We start from the raw sequence: 25313 nt of genomic DNA, 5'->3' as shown, positions 1-25313 counted from the left end.
TCCTGCGAGTTCCTGCTTCTGTGCCCGCTTGCTAATACAGAAGCGGGTGAGAGTGAAGGCTCGCGAGCTCCGGCCCTGTAGCTGCCTGCGCAAGTCCGCGCTTCTGCAAGCCTGCCTACGCCCCATTTGCTTTAATGCTAAGAGTTGTTTTAATCTAAGAACCTGGTTTGCTGTTAGAAGTTGTCTTAAGGTTAGACTTGTCTTTTAAGACTCTTGTTTTGATGTTAGGAGTCGTTTCTTTAAAGTTTGAAATATTTTAAAATGTTATAAAGTGTTTTAGAGTTCTTGGAAGTGAGTTCTAAGCCCGCCACAGCCTTATCTATAAGAAAACATCTGGCCCTCAAGGCCCAAGCTAAAGGTTACCATAGTAACCAAGCCTAAGAGACACTCCCAGGCAGTGACGTAGAAAGGCTGTCCTTTAAAACCATTTCCTGTGAGCCGGGCGTGGTGGCGCACGCCTGTCATCCCTGGGCTGGGGAGGCTGAGACAGGAGGATCGCGCAGGTTCGAAGCCAGCCTCAGCTACTGAGTGAGGCTCTCAGCAACTTAGTGAGACCCTGTTTCCAAATAAAATAAAAAACGGGTCTGGGAGTCTAGCCCGGAGGTAGAAAGCCTCTGGGTTCCACCTCCAGTACCACCAAAAAAAATAAAAATAAAATCATTGGTTGCACTTGTTAACCTTTTGATTTGATGGGCTGTATCCTACCTTTTGGCGGGCCGTGACGTGTGCATAGACCCTGAAGTGGGCTCAGGGTCACTCAGCACATCCTGCCGTCCGTCAGTGAACGAGCGCTCGCTCGGCCACAGGGAGCTCTGGGCACCCCTCTACCGCAGCAGGCTGTGGAGGAGCCCGGCCGCGGGCCTGCCAGCGGGAGCTGCAGCACCTAAGCCCTGCGAGGGGTTTGCATCCTTCGTGAGCTCTTCGTTATTTGGGTAAGGGGGCGACTCTCGGACCCTAACAGTCGCAGATTCAACAACAGCCACGACATAGCGAGCCTCTCAGCGACCTAGCCTGACCCTGTCTCAAAGCAAAAATAAAAAAGTACCACCACCAACACCAATAATAACTTAGCGGAATGCAAAGCAGCTCCTTTGGCGGGACGAGCGTCTGTGCGCGCGTGAGTTAGTCACTGGAAACGGAACCTGCGAGCTCTACCCCAGCCCCAGACTGGGTCTTGCTGCGTCCCCACACGCCCACTCCCTGGCCTCTAGCCTCTAGCTGCTACTCCTCCGGTCTCAGCCTCCTGTCCCGGGGCGACAGGTGTGCCCTCCTGCCCCGGCCGGCGTTCTCTTTTTTAAGTACGTGCTGATGGTTAGGTTAGGTTAGGCGGGCGCAGGGCCGTGAGTGGCGTGTCCTAGCTGGCCTCCAGGGGCTCTTCCTGCACCACAAAACCGGCTCCCTCCGTTGCCGCAGCACTCGCAGCCCTGGTCTCACTGATGCCTCCCGCAGGGCCGGCAGCACGGCCTTGTTTTTGTTTAGTTTTTTTTAACAAGTTTGTCTTTGTGTGTTTCGTAACACAAATGACATTCCATTAGAACAGCACTGCAAGCGAGTTGGGAAACTTCTTCAGATACTTAAACAGTCCCAAGACACGCGCTGCGTGGCGGGTCCGACAGGCACGAGCATCCTCTGGACCCACCTACAGAGGAGGCCTTCAGAAGAGAGGCCTCCCGGTCAGAGGGTGGGTCTGGCGGCCCCACCGTGCACGGCGGCCCCACTGCGTGCTTCTGGGGGCAGACTGCACTTCACACCAAGGAAGGCGGCTGTGGGCGGGCGGCGCTGGGCCAGGGAAGAGATGTGTCACCCTTTCTGAGTGGAGTGCAGGGCCGTGTTGACCTCAGCAACGGCACTTGTAAACAGCCGCGGGCGGGGGAGGGCTTTTGAGCAGATCGGGAGCCCACTCAGGCCCAGGCACTGGGACCGGAGGCCCGGGTCTGTCCATCGCGGCCTCCGGGACGGGCAGAGCTCGGCGCCAGCCGCCCAGCTCCTCTGCCGGCAGTGGGCAGAGCGGAGACAGCGCGTTCACCGCACCCTAGACACTGCGGCTCAGCAGGGCAGCGGGGGGTGGCCCACCACCACGTTACAAACGCGGGCCGAGATGGGAAAAGAATGCCACATAAGACTAAAATAAGTCTCCAGTTGAGGGCAGGGGAGGGCAGTCAGGTGACCGGCCGCCCAGGGCTTCCTGGTGGCACAGGGCGAGAAGTCAGTGGCACCAGGAGTCCAGTTACCTGCTACCCAGCAGATCAAACGCACACACAACTTAATCCCAGAAAGACCTATGCAGATGTTCCACGAAGCCCCAGTCCGAGGTCCTGGCGCAAGCTCCCCCGCCCTCACTGTTTGCTAAGTAACAAGGGTTGCCAGGGACGACGCAGTCCACTCCCGTTTCCAAGCGCCTGTTGCTGGGCAACCAGGAGAATACTTCCCAAACCAAACAATGTCATCCCCAGAGCAACCCTCTCTATCTCACATTAACCAGATCTAAAAAAACCTCTCAAATATGTAATCTATTATTTTCAGAAGCCCGAAGAGAAAGGCAAATAATCTCTTCTCTATAGTAACGAGGGGAAAACAGTTTACCATATTTGTTCTGAAATAACAAAACGCACGCAGGACCAAGTCTCACCGGGTGCAAGGGCATCCTCCCTCGGCCAGGCTGAGACAGAAAGGGAAGAATGTATTTATTACCAAACAAACCATGGGCAGAGTTTACTGCGGGGCAAGTGTTTCCTGGGCAAACAAAAAGGAATTGGGGACCGAGCTATCTGAGGAAACGCAGCAGCTGAGCCATAGGTGCCTAATTAAAGGGGCTTTTACAAAACCACGTGTGCCTCGGGCTCCCCGGCCACACAGGCGCCTGGCCTGCCGCGCTGTCACACGGGACACAGGGCAGAGCCCCTGAGCGAGCAGGGGCCACTCTCGACCCAGCCAGGGAAGAGGCTAATCTCAGAGAGACGAGGGTCCCCTGTATTAGGGATTGACCAGGCACTGCACCCCACCTGAGCTGTACCCTCGGGCCTTGCTAAGGGGCCGAGGCTGCCTCGAACCTGCCCGCTCCGGTGTCAGGAGCCCCTCCCTCTCCAGGGAAGGCGAGCTTGCTCCCCAGGGAGCGCAGGTGCTGGGAGCGCAGGTGCTCCGAGCGGCCTTTCTGCGCAGGCAGCTTCAGGCAGAGGCGGTGTGGGGAGACTTTATGCCCTGGAGCCACTTCTCCAGTGAGCCAGGAGGTGAAGAGGGATCGGGAGTCCCCCGAGGAGAGAGCGGCTCCACACTGCTGGAGCCCGCAGGAGGCCGCTGGCCTCAGGTGCTCGAGTGGACACTGTCCAGGAACGGCGGGGCCTGCCTGGACTCCACGCCAGGAGGCCCTGCCTCCCCAGGGTGGCCAGACCGGACTCCTAGCCGCAGGGCTCAGTGATTGCAGTGGAAGCAGACGTACCGGCTGCCTGGCCCGGCGGGCGCTGCCCCCTGATCAGTACACACGACGCCCTTCCCGAGCCCGAGGTCTAGGGCCCCGTGTGCAGGAACAGAGTAGGTGAGAAGGACACCCGGTACGTCCAGAGGCGGGAGCAGGGTCTCCATCGGTGGCTGAGGTCTCTCTAGTGGCTGAGGCTGTTCTTGAACCTGTGATCCTCCTGTCTCAGCCTCCCAAGTACAAGGATACGGGCCTGTGCCAGCCATCATGCCCGGCTGTTTATCTACAGACTGAACAGTAGAGGCTGCGTTTCCATCTTTTTTGCTTGTTTTTGGCACTGGGGATTGAACGCTGGGACATACTACTTCCAGCCCTTTTTAATTTTTTTTTTGTGTGTGTGTGTGGTGCTGGGGGTGGAGCCCAGGGGCTTTTTACCTCCAGGCTACACTTCCAGACCTATTTTATACTTTATTTGGAAACAGGATCTCACTAAGTTGCAAAGGGCCTCACTTAGTAACTGAGGTTGGCTTCGAACCTGTGTGATCCTCCTGTCTCAGCCTCCCAAGCGCAGGGATTACAAGCGTGCGCCACCACGCCCGGCTCCTTTTTAATTTATTTTTTAAATTTTGAAACAGGCTCTCATTCCCTAGTTTTGTTCTTATGGCTCCCAGTGGGCAGCACCCCCAGCCCGGGAGGTGAAGCGGAGTCACACGGCGAGGCCTTCCATGTCTCCCTTGGTGCTGTGGCGCATGGCAGAGCCCTGTCCTCTTCACAGCCAAGTCGCACTCCCCTGTGTGGACGGACCACCTCGTGTCTCCATGCTCAGCCGAAGGCCGCTGGCTCGGTCGCCGCCACGGTCGGGGCTGTGGCGTGTGGGTAATCAGTGTCGTGCGCGCTTGTGCCCTGCACCCTCTGCATGTCTATGTTTCAAGGATCAACTCTGAGAAGAGGAGAAGAAGGACCGCCCACAGCCAGCTTCCCAGCTCTGCTGCGGAGTTCTGGGCCTCCAGCGCGCGGTGGCAGAGCCAGTCCTCTGTGGCAGGAGGATTACAAGTTCGAAGCCATCATCGGCCACTTGGCAAGGCCTTGTCTTAAGAAATAGAAAGGGCTGGGGGGTAGCTCAGTGGCAGGGTGCCCTGGGTTCAGGCCCCAGCACCGCGACACAAGAACAAACCCCAGCAAGATCCCCGTTGGTCAGCGGGAGGGCCGAGCGCATGCCTGGCTCCAGCCCAGCGCCGGCAGAAACGAGGCGGGGACCCGGGGAGACGGCACCCCTGTCATCCGGGCATAGCTTTGGGCGTCAGGGTTTGCTATAGCAGGAGAGAGTCCATCAGGTGCCTGCGAGCTCTTCTCGGAGCCAGGGAACCGGCCTTTTCAGCTGAGGGGCACGATCTCCGCCCCCTCGCGCTGTCTCAGCGGGCGGGGCAGCCCCCTGGCACCTGGGAGGCCGAGGCAGGAGAAGCACAGGTTTGAGGGCAGCCTCGGCAGCTTGGCAAGACCCTCCGCAGCTAGGACACCCCACTTCAAAATTTAAGAAGTCAACAGGGCTGGCTGTGTAACTCAGAGGCAGAATGCCCCAGGTTCAGTGCCCAGTACAAAACAGAAAGGCAGGCGGGCAGGCAGGGAGGGACCCCACCGGGACCCTGGGATCCTGGGGTGGCTACGCCTGGCCCTTCGGATCCATCCTGGAGCCCGAGGGCAAAGGAAAATCAGAATCCTGATGCTATTTTCATTTAAGATTTTGATATTTTGCTCATCATAGATTTGGGGGCATTTATCTTGCTGCAGTATTTTTAAATAGTTGGTTCAGGGGTTCCACCGTAAGCCATGTGCCCCAGGCTAGAAGGGCCTCCTTACCTAGAAACGTCCTGGTGCTGTTTCAATCAAACTTTATTTAAATAAACACTGAAATTTGAATTTTAAAAGTTTTATGTCATAAAAAAGTCTCCCCCCTCCCAGTTGCTACAAAACGCAAAAATATTCTTGGCTTGTGGAAATTACAAAAAAGAAAAGGAAAATCATGGGCCTGAAAGGAGCCTGGGTTGTAGTTTGTAAACCCCGCTTTTAATTAATGTGCTCATTATTACCGTTATTGTTACTACGACGATTTGGGTACTGGGGGTTGAGTCCGGGGGTGCCAGAGCCTCACTAGGTTGCTGAGGCTGGCACTGACCTGCCATCCTCTGTCTCAGCCCCAAGTGCTCGATGGCAGGCGGCCTCGGCCAGCCGTGAGCCCTGTTTGGGACGGCCATTTAAGGAGCTTGTTTTAGCCCTAATTATCATCGCTTGAATGATTTGGAATAAATTAGCCCGTTTTCTCCCGTCTGAAATCCCTGCTTAGGATACCTTTCATTCTCTCCCTACTTTGGTGCCCCAAACACACGGGCACACCCCAGCCCCCCAAATCCCGATATGCCCGGGGACTTGAATGGCCTTGCGCTTGACCTAGCAAGACCTGGATTCAAAATCAAAACCAAGAAAGGGCTGGGGGTGCAGGTCGGCGGCAGAATGCCCCTGGGTTCCATCCCAGGGCGTGGTGGCGCACGCTTGTAATCCCAGCGCTTGGGAGGCTGAGACAGGAGGATCACACAGGTTCGAAGCCAGCCTCAGCTACTTAGTGAGGCCCTTTGCAACTTAGTGAGACCCTGTTTCCAAATAAAGTATAAAATAGGTCTGGAAGTGTAGCCGGGGAGTAGAAAGCCCCTGGGCTCCACCCCCAGCACCACACACACACAAAAAAATTTAAAAAGGGCTGGAAGTAGTATGTCCCTGCGTTCAATCCCCAGTGCCAAAAACAAGCAAAAAAGACGGAAACGCAGCCTCTACTGTTCGGTCTGTAGATAAACAGCCGGGCATGATGGCTGGCACAGGCCCGTATCCTTGTACTTGGGAGGCTGAGACAGGAGGATCACAGGTTCAAGAACAGCCTCAGCCAGAAACAGGGACCTCAGCGTGGCCCAGCCACCTAGCAAGACCCGATCCAAAATGGTAATCAACAACCCGAAGAGACTTTGTGCCAAAGTCCAGCAGAGAGGGAGCGTGCAAGAGCCTGGCTGGAATGGCGCGCTGACGGGCCAGGACACCGGCTGGAGGGCCCCACAATGAGGGACCGGGCGCGGGAGGGCGAGCACAGGGCAGGTGCTGCCGGGGAGGGGTTCAAATCGCGAACATGGCCCCGTTTGGGAGCTGAGAGAACTGCAAGTTTTCTGAAAGCTCTTAGTGACACTACCACGGGGATGTAAAGGGACAGGAAAGTTTCTAGCAGCTTCTACATCCATGGAAAGAAAAAAAGGACCCGGCATAGTGGCGCACGCTTGTAATCCCAGTGCTCGGGAGGCTGAGACAGGAGGATCGCAGCTCGGAGGCCAGCCTCAGCTAATAAAGAATAAAAAAATTGGGCTGGGCGTGTAACTTGGAGGTGGAATGCCCCTGGGTTCAATCCCAACACTGCAAAAAAAATTAAATAAAGAAAGAAAGAAAGAAAGAAAGAAAGGAATGAGGGTGTAGCTCAGAAGTAGATACCCGCTCCCACGAAAACCAGCTGAGGTTAGAGTCTGGAAATCTTTTGGGGAGGGCACTAGGGACTGAACCCAGGGACAGTCTACATCCCACCTACACTCTGAGACTTGTTCTTTTGAAACAGGGTCTTGCTATGTTGCGAGGCCGGCTCAGAAACCTCACAAGATGCTTTTCAAGTGTGACGCGGTGAGCTTGGTGGGGCGCACGGCTGTGATGGCGGACAGCGAGTGACCCCAGGCCAGCAGGGCCCAGAGCTCCGCCGGGTGGCCCCAGGCGGGAGGGCACGGGCTTCTCTGTGACGGCACCTGGCGGTTAGAGGCGGGAGCTGAGCGCGCTGGAGGCCCGAGGGCCTGGACTGACCGGCCTGGCAGCACAGCCACGGGCGCCGGCTCGCCGCACCAGGGGTGGCTGCGGGAAGAGAGCGGCCGGCGATGGTGAGACTCGCCCGTAAACACGCCACACGATCGCTAGGCGAGCACAGCCGCACACGCTGCCGCCCCGGGGCTCGGAGGCTGAGGCAGGCGGATCCCCAGTGTGAGGACAGCCCGGGCACCGCCCCACCTCTGTTTTCCTCGCCGTGAAGGGCCCGGCCTTTCCTTCAGGGGAGAGGGCGGGGGCCGGGGCTCTCCTCTTTTTCTGTTTATTATTTGGTTTGTTTTTTAAACAAGGAACGGGTCTGACCTCCCTAACGTAAAAGAGGACGGGAACAGGTGCGGGGTCCTCAGGAGGCCGGGCCTGCCGGGTCCCTGGGCCGCCTCGGGCAGCACCAGCCTGGCTGGGCCTGGGACCCGAGGCCGGGGCCCCGCCGGCCGACTCGGGCTTGCTTCTGCCCCTGGGGTGGCCTTTTCGCAGAGGCTCTGTTCTGAAACGACAATGTGTCCGATCCGGTGCTTTGGATGGAAGGTCTAGCAGACTACCTTCAGCTGTCTCTTCACTTCTAAACTTGGAAAGCACACGGGTGGCATCCATTGAGCTTCCCGTGTTGTTGGAATGATCTGGAACGATCTGGAAGACCCTTACCCTGAATCATCCAACTCAACTCAAAGGTACCTTCGGAGAGCCGGGCACAGAGACGCACGCCTGGAGCCCCAGGGCTTGGGAGGCAGACACAGGAGGGTCTGGGTGCGAGGACAGCCTCAGCCAGCAGTGAGACTCTCGTCAACCCAGTGAGACCCTGTTTCAAAATGAAGAATAAAATAGGGCTGGAATGTAGCTGGGAGGTAGAACGCCCCTGGGGTCCAGCCCAGTAAATAGAAAGCAAATGAGCCAGTTGGCTCAGAGAACTGACTCCTTCCTGCGTTTCACAAAGGTGGTCAACCTTGCGCCCCCCGAGTGTTGTAATGAGGGAAGGAGTGAGGGAGACAGCCGCTCAGGGCGGGCGGGCGGCAGGCGCAGGCTGCAGGCTGCGCTGGCCGGGCCTGCGGAGGAAGGCTGCCCTCCCGCCTGGATGGCCGGACTCCGCTACCCCCAACCCAGCCAACTCAAGTTTCTGGGGTTTTGTTTTTGTTTTGGGTGGTACTGGGGATGGAGCCCAGGGGCATTCTATCTCTGAGCTACACCTCCAGCCCTATTTTTTGTTCTTTATTTTGAAACAGGGTCTCGCCGAGTTGCAAAGGGCCTCGCTAAGCAGTAGCTGAGGCTGGCCGCGAACCGCGATCCTCCCGTCTCAGCCTCCTGAATGCTAGGATGACGAGCCCGGCTCCTCCCGATTTTATATGGATGAAGGAGGTATTAGTTACTATAAAAATCTCAAGTATATTCAGACTTTGTGTGTGTGTGTTGGGGGGGGACTGGGGATTGAACCCACAGCATTCTACCTTCAAGATACATCCCAGCCCTATTTTATTTGGAAACAGGGTCTCAGTAAGTTGCTAAAAATGGCTTTTACATTTCTTTTGTGTGTGTGTGGTACTGGGGGTGGAACCCAGGGGCTTTTCTGCCGCCGGGCTATTTTATATTTTATTTTATGCCAGACCCGTTTTGTATTTTTTTTTTTTTTTTGGTGGTACTGGGGTTCCTGGAAGCCCTCCTTCCTCCGGGCTACACTCCCAGACCTATTTTATATTTTTTAAACAGGGTCTCTTACGCCAGCACGGCTGGCTTCGCACCTGCGCGATCCTCCTGTCTCCGCCTCCCAAGCGCGGGGATGACAAGCGCGCGCCACCACGCCCGGCCCGTTTTGTATTTTATTTGGAAACAACCTCACTCAGTAGCTGAGGCTGCCCGGGAACCTGTGCGATCCTCCTGTCTCAGCCTCTCGAGCGCTGGGATTACAAGCGTGCGCCACCACGCCTGGCTCTGCTTTTACATTTTTAAGTTGTTGGAAGACATCAAAATAAAAATATTTTGTGGCATGTGTCGGTGTGGGACGTGCACGTCCCCGCAGCGCCTGAGTGGAGCTTTACTGGCGCGCGCCACAGCCCGGCGGCCCGCGCAGCGCAGCGCTTTGCAGGGCGGCCACCCGGCCCCAGACCTGCAGCGCTTGCTTTGGCCTCGGCGGGCGGCGGGAGAAGCGCCCTGGAGGCCCTGGACGGCTAGGGTGTCCCGCAGGCTCTCTGGCTCCGCTCAGCTATAGTAATGACCTGTTTGCCCACCTGCAAATGTGCCCACTGGATCACGCCCTTGAATTTAAAGCAATTTGCACCAGGAGAAGTTGTTCAGCCTTTGGCAGAGGTTTCCTCTTATGTGCTCCGGTAGAGCGCTCAGCAATGAGTCCCTGCAGGTCACACAGTATTGTTTTTAGGGTTTTTTGGGGGGTGGGTGAACCAGGGGTGTTCTACCTCTGAGCTGTACTCCCAGCCTTATATTTATTTTTATTTTTTTGTGGTGCTGGGGATGGAACCCAGGGGCATTCTACCTCGGAGCTCTGCCCCACCCCATTTTATTCTTTATTTTGAAGCAGTCCCGCTGAGTTGCGGAGGGCCTCACTCAGTAGCTGAGGCTGGCCACGAACCTGTGGCCTCCTGTGGGATTCCTCCAAGCTCTGGGGTCACAAGGGAGCGTCCCTGCCTAGCTAGTGCCCATTTTATACCATGCTGATTTTGCCAGGATGCAAAACAAAACGCCAAATGACCGTGCCTGACTCTGCCACAGATTTCCTCGTGTCCCCCACTCTGCCCTGGGCCCGCCGCCTCTCCTCCACCCCACTCTTCTGCCAGCCGCCCCCAGGACGAGGCAGCGACGGTCCTCTGCATCCGCCTGCCTGCGGCGGCCTGCAGTCTACCTCGCAAAGCAAAGTCCCCCAACGCCGCGTGTCCCCCGGCCTAAACCTCTGCTGGACCCTCCGGCTTCCTGGGAACGTGGCCACGCCTGGCTCCTGCCTTATGCTCTGGGGCGCAGCTCAAGCCCCGGTGCCTCTCACACTTGTCCCGGCCCCTCCCTAGGGCGCTTCCCAAAACACCTGCCACCTGCGGAGAGGGAAAACCCCCGCCCCACAGCCACCCCAGGCCCGCAGAGCCGCACTGCCACCCCCTCTTCCCTGGGCGCACTAGGATCGGCCTTCACCATCACCATCCATTCCCACCCTACCACAGGGCCTTTGCACCTGCTGCTCCTGCCCCGACGCCACCGGCTACTCCGGGAGAGCTACGAACGCCAGCCGCCCCCAACACCACGCAGCCCTGTGTCGGCACCCCACCATTCAGCCCTGGCTCAAGGCTTGGCACGTATGCGTGCGCGCGCACACACACACACACACACACACACACACACACTAAAAATAACTGTGGAGGCCCTGGCAGAAATGCGTGCCACTCAGAATAAACCAGGTCTAATCACTAGAGGACCATTGCAAGTAAGCTCTACATATTTTAAAGGCTCTATAATCCCCCTCCTTTGGTACTAGAGGTTGAACCCAGGGCTGTCCAAGCTACACCCCAGCCTTAGTTTGCTTTTTGTTTTGAACTGAGGTTGCCCTGGAACCTGCGCTCCTGCCTCAGCCTCCCAAGCACTGGGATGGCAGGCGTGCGCCACCACACCCGGCTTTTCTTTCTCCTTTTTTCCCTTCCATTTTAGAGCATGAGCCACGGTGGATGTAAATCGATACATGGCATCCGAAATCCACTGGCCTGGTAAAACAGCGACAGGTCACAGCAAGTGACTGCTCTTTGTCAGGAAGTCACGGAATTCACAACCCTTTAAAAGAAGAGGACGGAGGAGCCAGGGCGCAGGGCAGAGCTCGAGCCCTGCGGGGCAGGCCTGGGCACCTGTGGCTGGAACGAACGCCAGAGAAAAGCCGGGCGCGCGGGCCCGCTCAAGCCCGGGCAGGAAGAGCGCGGCCCGGCTCCACACGGTGTCGGGCGGAGGACCGCGCCGGCATGTGAGCCAGCGCTAACAGTCCCCGGCCCAGCACCGAGCACCGCGAGCAGCGGCCAGGGCCTGTGCAGAGCTGACGCTAGCACAGTGGCATTTGTGCCCCGAATTTCTAAAACAGCCTGAGGGCATTTCCCAGCCAAACGACAGAGGGCTGGACCACTGGGTGGAGCAAACATCCCTACTGCCTCCTGAGCCTTTGTACAGCCAGGAAATCAAAATACAAAACACAAAAAAACCCAAACCAATTGCCCCAGGCCCCTTAGCACCTGGTTACTGTAGCAAGAAGTGGAGGAGGACGGTCACGGAGCAGAGCTTCCCCACAGCTCCTGTGGCCCTGAGACAGAGACCACCTGGAGATCCCCGATGCTGCGATCACAGTGTGCGCCTCCGCGCCCGCCTAACCCTAGCCCTTTTTATTCTTTATCTTGAAACAGGGCCTCACTGAGTTGCGAAGGGCCTCACTAAGTAGCTGAGGCTGTCCGCACCGCGATCCTCCGGTCTCAGCCTCCCGAGGGCTGGGATCACAGTGTGCCGCCGCGCCCGGCTAACCCTAGCCCTTTTGATTCTTCATTTTGAAGCAGGGTCTCGCTGAGTTGCAGTGGCTGCGTGGCTGAGGTTGAGCCGCTCACCTGTACCAGCGCCTCCCCGCAGCACCGCGGGCCACTCACTCACTCACTCACTCACTCACGCGGGCCGGGCATGGCCCAGTGGCTGCACCCTGCTCAGCCCGGGGATGGACAAGTCCACGGCTGGATCTTGCCCCCTCGCGAAGCTGGCAGTCTAACAGGCAGAGACAATGAAATAAAAGCCCGCATGACAGGCTGAGGAGACTGACGAGGGAGGACAGCGGCTCGGCGCGTGCCCTCGGACTGCCCACGTGCGAGGAAAGGCCAAGGGCGCCAGGGACGCGCCCTCCGCAGCCGGTGCCGGGCTCCCAGGGGCCGGCCAGCCCACAGAGCTGCCTGGCAGGGGACTGGGGTCCCTGCTCACGTTGCCTCTTGCCCTGCTTAAGGTGGCGGCCTTTGACAAGGGCCTCTGACAGAGGGGTGAGGGCGACGGACTGAAGGAATGCAGGAAGAGAAATAAGAAAGCAGGATTAAAGTAGGACCATTGTAGAAGTAAGAAAGTAACAAAACATGTAAGAGTGCTGTGAGGAAACATTTCCCTCTCCTGATAAAATTAAAACTGCGAGTCTCTGCTTCGGTAACCCCACTTGCCAATATAAAGTACAACTTATAAGTTCCTGCTTATGATAACTGCCTGAGTCCTGGCTTCTGTGAAACTGCTTGCTTATATCCCAGCTACCTTAATGTTAAAAGTTGTTTTATTTTAAAACCTAAGTTACTGTTAGAAATTATTTTAAGGATATTATTAAAGTTTGAAATATTTTAAAACAGTATAGCCGGGCGTGGTGGCGCACGCTTGTAATCCCCGCGCTTGGGAGGCAGAGACAGGAGAATCGCGCAGGTTCGAAGCCAGCCACGCGCGCTGGCTTAGGAGACCCTGTTTCCAAATAAAAATGTAAAAATAGGTCTGGGAGTGTAGCCCGGAGGTAGAAGGGCTTCCAGGAACCCCAGTACCACCAAAAAAAAAAAAAAAAAAAAACATAAAAAAAAAAGAAAAAAAACAGTATAAAGTAGTTTAGAGAGTGAAGCTATATGAAGCTATTTTTCTTGGAAGTGAGTCCCAAGCTCGCCACAAACCTTATCTAAAGAAAACACCTGGTACTCAAGGGCCGAGCTGAAGGTTACCATAGTAACCAAGCATGAAAGAGAAAGTCACTCCTTGGCGGGCAGTGACGTAGAAAGGCTGTCCTTTAAGACTATTTGCTGTAATTCAAGTGTGTGTGTGCTTTCTTTTGAAATTATTGGTTGTACTTGTTTACCTTTTTATCTGATTGGTTGTATCCTACTATTTGGCGGGCTGTGACGTGTGTAGCCACCCCTCCAGGGGCTATAAATATAGAGCCTGAAGTGTGCTCGGGGTCGAGCTCCGACCACTTTCCTTGCTGTCTACTGAGGCTGAACGCTAGCTCGGCCAGAGGCTCCCTCTGGTAGCTGCTGGGCAATTCCTCTACTGACAGTCAAGCTAGTGAAGGAGTTTCGACCACTGGCGTGCCAGTAAGAGCTGCAGCACTATAAACTCTGCTTGTGAGTTGCAACCTTGGTGTGTCCTTCGTTATTTGGGTAAGGGGGTGACTCTCGGACCCTAACAGGACAGGAACTAGGAAGCAAGCCAGGCCTTGGGAGGCTGAGGCAGGAGGATCACAGGTTCAAACCAGCCTCAGCCACTTAGCAAGAACCTGTTTCAAAATAAAAAAGTAAAATAGGGCTGGGGGTGTAGCTTGGAGGAAAAACGCCCTGGTTCACACTCCAGTAAAGAAAGCAAAGCACAGATTAGTGCAACCTCCTCACATTAGCAGGCCGGGCCTGGCCACAGGCTGAAGTGGACTGCCCAGGCCACGGGCACCATGGGGCAGGGCTGGCCGTGGAGCTGGCAGGTGTGGCAGCCTTTGACTGGGCATTGAACTCAAAGCAGGGGCCCCTCACTGAGAGGAGGGCAGGCTGGGAGGGGAGGTGGGGCCGAGGGACCCAGCCTGGCACCTCATGATCCGGGGCCAGGCACTGCTGCGCGCACACGCCCAGCAGCTGGCTGACTTTGAGGGCAGGGAGATTCCAGCACCCTAAGCCACCCAGGGCTGCCCCCACCCCCCACGGGCTCTCCCAGCTCTTCCTACCCTCCTTCACCCACTCCAGCCCACAGCCCTCTGTATTCACTCTTCCTCTCCTAAAGCCCCCTCTAGTTGCCTCCTGGAGGGATTCCTTCACTGATGTTGAGGTTTGCAAGAAACACCTCAGTGGTCTTTACATATCCTCCTATTTCCCCACATATATGTCAACCACCCATCCACTCACCCATTCATCCACCCGTACATCCACTCATTCATTTATTCACCTACCTGCACATCCATCCACCCATCCATCCAGCCACTCACCTATCCACCCATTCACCTGCCTGCCCATCCACCCATCCATCCATCCACCCATACATCCAACCACCCATCCATCCACTCATCCATCCATCCATCCATCCATCCACTCACCTATCCACCCATTCACCTGCCTGCCCATCCACCCATCCATCCATCCACCCATACATCCAACCACCCATCCATCCACTCATCCATCCATCCATCCATCCACTCACCTATCCACCCATTCACCTGCCCACCCATCCACCCATCCATCTACCCATCCATCCACTCATTTACCTGCCCGCCCATCCATCCATCCATCCATCCATCCATCCATCCATCTATCCATCCATCCATCCACCCACCCATCCATCCACTCACCTATCCACCCATTCACCTGTCTGCCCATCCACCCATCCATCCATCCATCCACCCATCCATCCATCCATCCACTCACCTATCCACCCATTCACCTGCCTGCCCATCCATCCATCCATCCATCCATCCATCCATCCATCCATCCATCCACTCACCTATCCACCCATTCACCTGCCTGCCCATCCACCCATTCATCCTCACACTCACTCATCCACCTATCATTTATCTATCCATCCATCCATCCATCCATCCATCCATCCACCTGCCTATTTATTCAGCAAATTAAATGCACAGCTCTGCCAGGCATCTTCCTAACATGGCCAATGGGTGACTAATCACCATTTAAGTGTAGGGGGAGTCAAAATGCCTTTTCAGTAATCCACAAGCCCGCCAGCCCTTATAATAATACAGAAATCCAGGAAACAATGAGAACTGGAAGTTTCTTTGCAAATTTGGTCCAGACTTACTTGGTGGCCAAGCCTGATATGAACTGACACGAGGCCACCTGTGGTCCCCCTCTCTGTGGGCGGCTGGACATCTGTGTAATCCAGGCGGAAGGTGGGCTGAGTCCCCTGTGAGCGCTTTGCCCTTCAGGGACAGAACGGGGACCTGGGCTCCTCGGCCCCCAGCTCGCCACAGGTCCCCACATCAAGACACTCTCCAGGGACTTCCCTTTGCCTTTCTGTAGTTTTAATTTCTAGTTTTTGGTACTTAGTTTGAACCCAGGGCCCTTTACCACTGAGTTACATCTCCAGACCTTTTTATTTTGAAGCAGGGTGTCTTTTTCTTCCTCTCTCTGTGGTACTAGGGAGAGAACCCAGGGGATTTCTACCTCTGGGCTACACTCCCAGACCTACTATATATATTACTTGGAAGCAGGGTCTCACTAAGTTGCTGAGAATCTCACTAAGTAGCTGAGGCTGGCCTTGAACCTGTGTGATCCTCCTGTCTCAGCCTCCCCAGCGGGGGATCATAAGGTGTGCCGCCACGCCCAGCCTGAGGATGTTTATCTTTCTGGGGGAGGAGGTGCTGGGGATTTGACCCATGGGACATTTGCCTCCAAGCCACACCCCGACCTCTATTTATTTAATTAATTATTTATTTATTTATTGCAGTACTGGGGATGGAACGCAGGGGCATTCCACCTCCAAGCTACACCCCCAACCCTATTTTTTATTCTTTATTTTGAAACAGGGTCTCACTGAGTTGCAAAGGGCCTCGCCAAGTAGTAACTGAGGCTAGCCACAAGCCGCGATCCTCCCATCTCAGCCTCCCAAATGCTGGGATGACAAACCCAGCTTCTCCCAATTTTATATGAATGAAGGAGGTATTAGTTACTATAAAAATCTCACAAGAATATTCAAACTTTGTGTGTGTGTTGGGGGTGGGACTGGGGATTGAATCCACAAGCATTCTACCTTCAAGACACATCCCAGCCCTACTTTATTTCTTATTTGGAAACAGTCTCACTAAATTGCTGAGGGTCATTAACTTACTAAGGCTGACTTCGAACCTGCGATCCTCCTGTCTCAGCCTCCCAAATCCTGGGATGACAGGCACATGCCGACGCCCCGCTCCAGCACATGTCTTTCTGATGTACAGATCCAACCAGTCAGCATCCAAGGATGGTGTCGTTACAAGATCTGAAAGATGTGACTGCAGGTGCATTTAAGGTAATATACGCCCTCTGCTCAGAACGCAGCCATCAGCTTAAGTGCAAAGAACGCGCTCCAGGCTGGGGGTAACAACCGTCCCTCATCATGTAGTATTGCTTTTGCTATTTTCCAACTCCTTCCAAATCCACATCAGTCAGGCTACACGGGATCACGTAGCCGGGGAGCGTTTCGGCGGCCAAGCCGGGGGATGAGGGACCCCTGGCGACGAAGGAAACTGAATTCCCTGCCTGGGGGTCTGTCCGGTGAGCAGCCACGCCCAAGGCTATTTTATAGTCCATGCAAGTCTTTGACTGAGCGGGCGAGAGCAGGTGCTCCCAGCTAGAGCCCCGAGGACCGGGATCTTCACGCTGCCTGCCGAGCGCCGCTGTCACAGCAAGCAGGCAAAGACAGAAAACACGTTCTGTTGCTGAGGGTTTGTGTCGTTACTACACTGATCTGAAAATGCCTTTTTTTTTTTTTTACTAGAGCCTGAACACAGAGTTATTTTACCTCCAAGCTACATTCCCAACCCTACTTTACTTTTTTTTCCTCCCGCGGGTCTGGGGATGGAACCCAGGGGCATTCGACCTCCGAGCTCCACCCCCTGCCCTATTTTTTAGTCTTTATTTTGAAACGGGGTCTCACTGAGTTGCGGGGCCTCACTAAGTAGCTGAGGCTGGCTGCGAACCGCGATCCTATCTGAGCCTCCAGATGCCGGGACGACAAGCGCGCCCACCATGCTGGGCTCCTACTTTACTTTTTATTTTGAAGCAGAGTCTCATTAAGTTGCTGAGGCTGGCTTCAAACGTGACCCTCCAATCTTAGCCTCCCAAGGATTCCAGGCTGGTGCCACCCTGCCAGGTTGGAAGTGTCTTCATTTTGCCTTCACCTGAACAAAGTTTTACTGGACACATTACCATTGCAGATATGTATAGGGTACGTGCACCATCATTATTATTACTTGTGGGGGGTACTGGATTGAACCGTGGGGTGTTGTACCTCTAAGCTGCACCCCTGGCCCTATTTTATTATTTATCTTCTTATTTATTTTGGTACTGGGGATAGGACCCAGGGGCATTCTACCTGTAAGCCACACCCCCAGCCCTTTTCATTTTGAAACAGGGTCTCCCTAAGTTGCTAAGAATCTTGCTAAATTGCTGAGGCTGGCCATGAGCCTGTGCTCCTCCCATCTCTGCCTCCCAAGTACTGGGGTTACAGGGGTGCACCATCTCTCCAGGCTTATTTATTTATTTTGCAGCACTGGAGATGGAACCCAGGGGCATTCTACCTCCGAGCTATACCCCCAGTTCTATTTTTCAGTTTATTTATTTATTTATTTATTTATTTATTTATTGAAACAGGGTCTCATTGAGTTGCTAAGGACCTTGCTAAGTAGCTGAGGCTGTCTGTAAACCACGATCCTCTAGTCTCCGCCTCCCGAATGCTGGGATTTCACAGGTGCGCCACCACATCTGGCTATTTACTTACTTAGTTTATAACAGTACTGAGGATGGGGCATTCTACCTCTGAGCTACAACTCCAGCCCTATTTTTTATTCTTTATTTCGAAACAGGGCCTCACTAAGTTGCAGAGACCCTCACTAAGTAGCTGAGGCTGAGGACATGAACCTTGTATCCTCCTGTCTCAGCCTCTCAAGTACTGTGTTTTACTTTTTAACAGGGTCTTGCTGAGTTGCCAAGGCCGAGCCTGAAACTGTGATCCTCCGTCTCAGTCTCCCAAGTACTGAAACACCGGTCGCAAGCCACTTGTCCCAGCCATTATTAATTGGGGAGGGGGGGTCTTAATTGAAATTGCTGAGAACCCACCGCTTACAAAGCCTGGGTTAACCGTGGATCTGCAGGAGAAAAGTGGACCGGGAGGCGCAAACTCAAGAAACCCTGCACCGACGCTTTATTGCAAAGAGCGAGAAAAGTAATGTGGGCGCCTATTAAAAAATAACAAACAAAAACAAACAAACAAACAAACACACCCAAAGCCAGGCGTGGTGGCGCTCGCTTGTCATCCCAGAATTAGGGAGGCTAAAACAGGAGGATCCGCGTTCCCGGCCAGCCTCAGACTTGGGCCCTTTGCAACTCTGTACGACTCTGCTTCCAAATAAAGAATAAAAAATAGGGCTGGGGGTGCAGCTCGGAGGTCGAACGCCCCTGGGTTCCATCCCCAGACCCGCTAAAAAAAAATTAAACAAAACGCTTCTGCTTTTTTCCCAAGGCGGGAAGGAGAGCGGGGGCTCCCCAGGCTTTCGGTGCCCTCCCCGCCGCCGAGGGCGCGAGGAGCCCGGCACGGGGCCGGCGGGCGGCGGGCGGAGGGGGCCGCGGGCGGGCGCGGGGACCCGGGAACTTGGCGCCTTTGACGAGAGCGAAAAAGACACCGCGCCAACTTCGCAAACTTCTCCTCCCGCTCCCTCCGGCCGCGGCGGGCGCCCAGGGCCGGCGGGCGCCCAGGGCCGGTCCCCCAGGGCCGGCGGGCACCCAGGGCCGCTCCCCCAGGGCCGGTCGCCCAGGGCCGCTCCCCCCAGGGCCGCTCCCCCCAGGGCCGGTCTCCCCAGGGCCGGTCGCCCAGGGCCGGTCCCCCCAGGGCCGGTCCCCCCAGGGCCGGCGGCCCCGGCGCCCAGGCCGCAGCGGGGGAGCGGGAGAGGGACGCGGCCGGCCGGGGCGGCCAGCCGGGGCCCCGCCCGCGGCCGCAGCGGTCACCTGGAGTTCGGGCCGGGAGTTCGGGCAGCGGCTCCCGCGGCGGCGGCGGCGGCGGCGGCGGCGTGTGGGTCCCCGTTGGTAAGTAACAGTCTCCACGGCTACAGTCTCTATGGCGGCGGCGGCGGCGGCGGCGGCGGCCGCTCCTCCTCCGGCTCCCGCCGCCCGCCTCGCGCCCGGCGCTCGGGGCGGGGCGTCGTTCCCGGCAACGGTTACCAGGCTCCGCGCCCCGCCCAACGGCCCGCCCCAACGGACAGGGGGCGGGGCGCGGGCGCTGCGGCGCCCCATTGGCGGCGCCGGGCGCCTGTCACCGGGGGGCGTTCCCCGCCGGAGGAGAGGGCGCGCCGGGCCAATCGCCGCGCCGGGGGCGGGGCCGGGCTGAGGTGGGCGGGGCCGGGCGGGACGCGGGCGAGCGCTGTGTTTTGGGGCGCTCGCGCGGCGCGTGGAGGCCGTTTCGGAGCGCTCGGCTCGTGCCGCGGGGCGGGGCGGCGCGCGCCGGGAACCCCGGGACCCGGGCGGCCACCCGTGGGTGCCTTTCCTCCGCCCGGGCGGCGAGCGGCCCGGGGAAGCCGGCTGCGAAGTTCAAGCGGGGCGTGTTGCAAACCGGGAGCGCTTGGCCGGGCGGGCGCCGCCGCCTCGGCGGCCCGCTCTCTGGTTGCCATGGCAGCGGCCCGGCCTGGGAGGCTCGGGCGGCCCCAGGTGCGGGAGCGCCCGGTCGGTAGTCGCAGCGCCGCCACCTTCGCAGTGTTTGCTAAGCGTTGGCTACGCCGGGTCACTGAGCTCGCAGGTCGGAGGCCAGGCTTTGCAGTTTAGCAAGACCCTCGGCAAACTTAAAAGACCCGCTTCAGAATAAAACCAAATTAGAAAAGGCGCGGGGACGGCGGCAGCAACTTAGTAAGACTGTTTCCAGGCGGGCGCGGTGGCGCACGCTTGTCCTCCCCGCGCTGGGGAGGCAGAGACAGGAGGACCGCGCAGGTTCGAGGCCAGACACGCGCGCTGGCTTAGGAGACCCTGTTTCCAAATAAAAATGTAAAAATAGGTCTGGGAGTGTAGCCCGGAGGTAGAAGGGCTTCCAGGAACCCCAGGACCACCAAAAATAAAAAATATAAAAAAATAAAGTAAAAATAGGTCTGGGAGTGTAGCCCGGAGGTAGAAAAGCCCCTGGATTCCACCCTCAGTGCACTAGGAGGAAAAAAAGACTGTTTCTAAATTAAAAAAAAAAAAAACTAGGGTTGTACTGAGGGGTAGAAGGTCTCTGGGTCCAATCCCCAACACCGAAGAGCACACAAATAAATGAAGGGTTCCACCAAGGTCAAGGGAGGACTTGGCTCCAAGAGTGAATTAAAGCCACACCCAGGTATAGCTGGGATCGCCTTGGCAACCAGAAACACCGCTAACCCTGGGAGGGGGGAGGGGGGGACGAGGAAGGGAGGAGGAGAAGGGGGAGGAGGAGGAGGAGGAGGAGGACAACCACGATGCCGACGACAGCCTGCTGACCCAGGGCTGCCTGAGGCCCCTCTGGGTGCTGGCTCCTGACACCCACAGGCCCAGGCATCCGCTCAGCCCAGGGGCCTCAGGTTCTCGGCGCTCACCCGCCAGTCATGCTTGTGCGCTAGGTGAACCTGTCCGGAAGCAACTATTCTTGCTGTTTTTTTTGTGTGTGTGTTTTGTTTTTGGTAATAGGGGTCAAACCCAGTGGCATTCTACCTCCAAGCTACACTCCCAGCCCTATCATCATCATCATTATTATTATTATTATTATTATTATTATAACTATTTTATATTATTTGTGGTATTGGGGATTGAACACAGGGGCATTCTACGTCCAAGCTATACCCCCAGCCCTATTTTTTATTCTTTATTTTGCAGCATGGTCTCACTAAGTAGCTGAGGCCAGCCGCAGACTCGTTTCCTCCTGTATCGGCCTCCCGAATGCCTGGCTGTAAGAGCAAGTTACACCTGTCCTCTCAGAACAGGGGACTTTGGTTTATTCCATGGGTGGAATACTGGACACCGTCTGGTCAGGAAGTCAGCGGACTCTGGTTTGATATCTGTATTGTTTTTATTTTTTTATGGATCACAAGCTGAGGATTTTCAGAGATTTTTAAAAACATGGTTAGAGCCAGGCGTGGTGGCGCACGCTTGCAATCCCCGCGCTTGGGAGGCAGAGACAGGAGGATCGCGCAGGTTCGAAGCCGGCCGCGCGCGCTGGCTTAAGAGACCCTGTTTCCAAATAAAAATATAAAATAGGTCTGGGAGTGTAGCCCGGAGATAGGAGGGTTTCCAGGAACCCCAGTACCACCAAAAAAAAAAAGAAAAGAAAAGAGCAGGGTATAGCTTGGAGGTAGAGTGCCCCTGGGTTCCATCCCCAGTACCCACCCACCCTTCAAACACCAGTGCGGGCCTGGGTGCGCAAGGGCTGGGAGGACGCTCTTGGGGCAGAGCTCCGGTCTCTGCCCGTGTTCTAATGATTAACCCTAGACTAAGGGAGGTCCAGGCCTCAGCCTTAGAAGCCCTACAGACAATGAAGCCTTTGGCCCTAAACTACTCAGAGGCGATCACCCTGTCTGCTTCCTCTGTTCTGTGAGGGGCCTGGGTAGGGACAGGTGACCTGTGCGGCTTCAGAGGCCCACAGTTGATGAGAACCAAGACAGCCGATGCTATGGGGGCGAGACAGGTGTCACCTGGATTGCGGTTGTCAATTGTGGTTGTTGTGGTTTCGTGCTAGGGATGAAACCAGGGGGTCTTCTACCTCTGAGCTACACCCCCAGCCCTATGGATTTTTTTTCTTTGCAGTACAGGGGATGAAACTCAGGAGTATTCTACCTCTGGGCTACACTCCCAGCCCGTTTTTTTTTATTCTTTATTTTGAAATAGGGTCTCACTGAGTTGCAGAGGGCCTCACTACAGAGCTGAGGCTGTCTGTGAACCGCGATCCTCCTGTCTCAGCCTCCCGAATGCTGGGATGACAAGCGTGCGCCCCCACGCAGGGCAGTATTTTTTATTTGTTATTTTTATTGATTTTTGGTGGTACTCGGGGTAGAACCCAGGGGCTTTCTACCTCTGGGCTACACTCCCAGACCTATTTTATACTTTATTTGGAAACAGGGTCTCACGAAGTTGCTGAGAGCCTGACTAAGCAGCTGAGGCTGGCTTCGAACCTGCATGATCCTCCTGTCTCAGCCTCCCAAGCGCTGGGAATACTGGGAATGCAAGTGTGCGGCCACCACGCCTGGTTTAGTATTTTTTGTTTTGAAACAAGATTTTACAAAGTTGCGGAGGGTCTTGCTAAATTGCTGAGGCTGGAGGGGGGGTACTGGCACACACTTATAATCCCAGTACTTGGGAGGCTGAGACAGGAGGATCGCGGTTCACAGACAGCCTCTGCAACTTAGTGAGGCCCTGTTTAAAAAAAAAGATATATGTATATAGAGATCGATCGATAGATAGATAGACACACACACATATATATATATGGCTGGGGTGTAGCTTGGAGGTAGAATGCCCCTGGGTTCAATCCCCAATACCACACACACACACACACACACACACACACACACACACAGTCCTCAAACACAGTGCCCAGCAGAAAATTCATTCTACTCAAACACCCTGTTCCCCTTCCCACACGCAGCAAAGTGTCTCCTCCAGACAAAACTGCACTTAGGGAGGAAACTTTGTCTTGTTCAAATTGTATCTCTTTAGTAACTGTGGCGGTTTCCACAGCTACACACCGAGGGCATAGAAGTTCCGTCCCCGGCTGAGTGAGGAAACTGGAGCCCTTCAGAAGTCAGAAGTGGCACTGGAGCCGGCGTGGGGCGCACGCTGGTCATCCCAGCACTCGGGAGGCTGAGACGGGAGGATCGCGGTTCGCGGCCAGCCTCAGCTACTTGGCGAGGCCTCTGCAACTCAGTGAGACCCTGTTTCAGAATAAAGAATAAAAAATAGGACGGGGGTGTAGCTCAGAGGTCAGACACCTCTGGGTTCCATCCCCAGACCCGCAAAAAAAAAAAAAAAAAGTGGTACTTAGCCAGGCGTGGTGGGCACCCCTGTCATCCCAGCATTCAGGAGGCTGAGACGGGAGGACCGCGGTGCACGGCCAGCCTCAGCTCCTTAGTGAGGCCTCTGCAACTCAGGGAGACGCTGTTTCCAAATAAAGACTAAAAAATAAGGCGGGGGGGGGGGCGGTGTTGCTTGGAGGTAGAATGCCTCTGAGTCTCATCCCAGGTACTGAAAAAAAAATCTAAAAACTTCCTTGGCTTATTTTTTTTTAAAGGGGGTCTTTTTTTTTTTTCCAGACTGGGGAATCAAACCCAGGGCGGTGCACTTGCCAGGCGCTCTGCCACTGAGCCACATCCCAGCCCCAACAGCTTCCTACTCCTTGTCTCACCTCACAGAGCTGCTCAGTCCGTCTTCCGCAGGAGCTGGAGTCGGCGGAGGCTCTGTTAAGCCATCGCAAGGCCTAGCGTCCTAACTGAAATTCCTGAAAAGATTAGATTCCAAAAAAAAAACTTTCACTTTTTGCAAAGCCCACACCCACCTGCTTGCCTTCAGTCCTGGAGGAAGTCACACGTTTGCACCAGGCTCCATGCGGCGGCGGCTCCCTGGGATTCTTATCCCACAGGAATTTTCACCTTTTGTCAGCCTGAAGGTTTTAAGCCCCGGCCACGCCCCTGCAGGTGCCCTAAAAGGATGGTAACGGGAAAGTTTAGCTCTACTTTTTTGTGTGGTAGTAGGGATGGGCAGGGCAGGGGAGGGCATTCTATCTCCAAGCTACACCCTCAGCCCTGTTTTTTATTTCTTATTTTAAAACAGGGTCTCACTGAGTTGCAGAGGGCCTCACTAAGTAGCTGAGGCTGTGCATGAACCGCGATCCTCCTGTCTCAGCCTCCCGAATGCAGGATTACAAGTGTGTGCCCCCACGCCCAGCTTATTTTTTATTTTTCTATTTTTATTTATTTATTTTTGTGGTACTAGGGATGGAACCCAGGGGCATTCTACCTCCGGACTACACTCCTAGACCTATTTTATGTTGTTTATTTGGAAACGGGGTCTCACTAAGTTGCTGAGAGCCTAAGTAGCTGAAGCTGGCTTCAAATCTACATGATCCCCTGTCTCGGCCTCCCAAGTGCTGGGATTACAAGTGTGCGCCGCCATGCCCAGCTTCTTTATTATTTTGAAACAAGGTCTTGCTAGGCTGCTGAGGGCCTAGCCACATTGCCGAGGCTGGCCGCCAAGGCTGTGATCCTCCTGCCTCAGCCTCCCAAGTACTGAGATGACAGGCTTGTTCCACCACGCCTGGCCCAACCCCTGTTGAACTGCACTGGACCTGGACGCACCTTATGTGCAAAACCCATGACCCTCATTGAGTGAGGCAGGACAGCGTCCAGTGTCCCAGCGCCTCCTCTCCAGGACTCTCTCCAGGATGCCCCCGGTCAGGCCCAAAACTTTAATTTCGTCTAATGTCTTTATGTCTCTGGTAATGAGCAGTGTCTGGCACTGGGGCTGCGACCCCATGAAAACTGCACAGACACGATGGGGTGATACACATCTGCTGTCTTGGCACTTGGGAGGCCGAGGCAGGAGGATTTGAGGTTCAAGGCCAGCCTGGGTACTTTAGTGAGACCCTGTGTCAAATTAAATAATAAAAAGTGCTGGGGGTGCAAAGCAGTATAGAAATGCTCCTGAGTCCCACTCCCAGCACCACACAGTAAAAAAAGGCTAGTGAGCGGGCACGGTGGCACACACCTGTCGTCCTAGCACGTGGGGGGGGCTGAGACAGGAGGGTCGCAGTCAGCCTCAAGGCAACTTGGCAAGACCCAGTTTCCAAATATAGCATAAAAAATCAGGCTGGGAGTGTAGCTTGGAGGTAGAATGCCCCTGGGTTCAATCCCCAGGACCACAAAGTAAAATAAAAATAAAAAGGGTTGGGTGTGTGTCCAACTGTAGAAGGCTCCGGGTTCCACCCACAGCACCACAAAAATAAAACCCAACACGAGCCGGGCATGGTGGGCAGGTTTGTAATCCCAGCATTCCGGAGGCTGAGACCGGAGGATCGCGCTTCGCAGACAGCCTTAGTGAGGCCCTGTGCAACTAGTGAGACCCTGTCTGAAAATAAAGAATAAAAATAGGGCAGGGGGTGTCGCTCGGAGGTCAAATGGCCCTGGGTTCTGTGTGGTCTAAGTCCTCAAGGGTGCAGGGGAAGGGGCCCGAGCCCGGAGGCAGGAAGGACCCGCCTCCCTACCCCGCAAGGAGGAGGCCGCTCCCCTCGATATAAGGAGGATGCGCTCTCACGGACACACTTCTACTCTCGTGGGGGGCTCTCCCCACTCCCGCTCCCACAAGGGGGGCAG

This window comes from Muscardinus avellanarius (assembly GCF_963383645.1).
Source record: "Muscardinus avellanarius genome assembly, chromosome: 16".
Classification (NCBI taxonomy): Eukaryota; Metazoa; Chordata; class Mammalia; order Rodentia; family Gliridae; genus Muscardinus; species Muscardinus avellanarius.
This window is presented reverse-complemented; position numbering follows the sequence as displayed.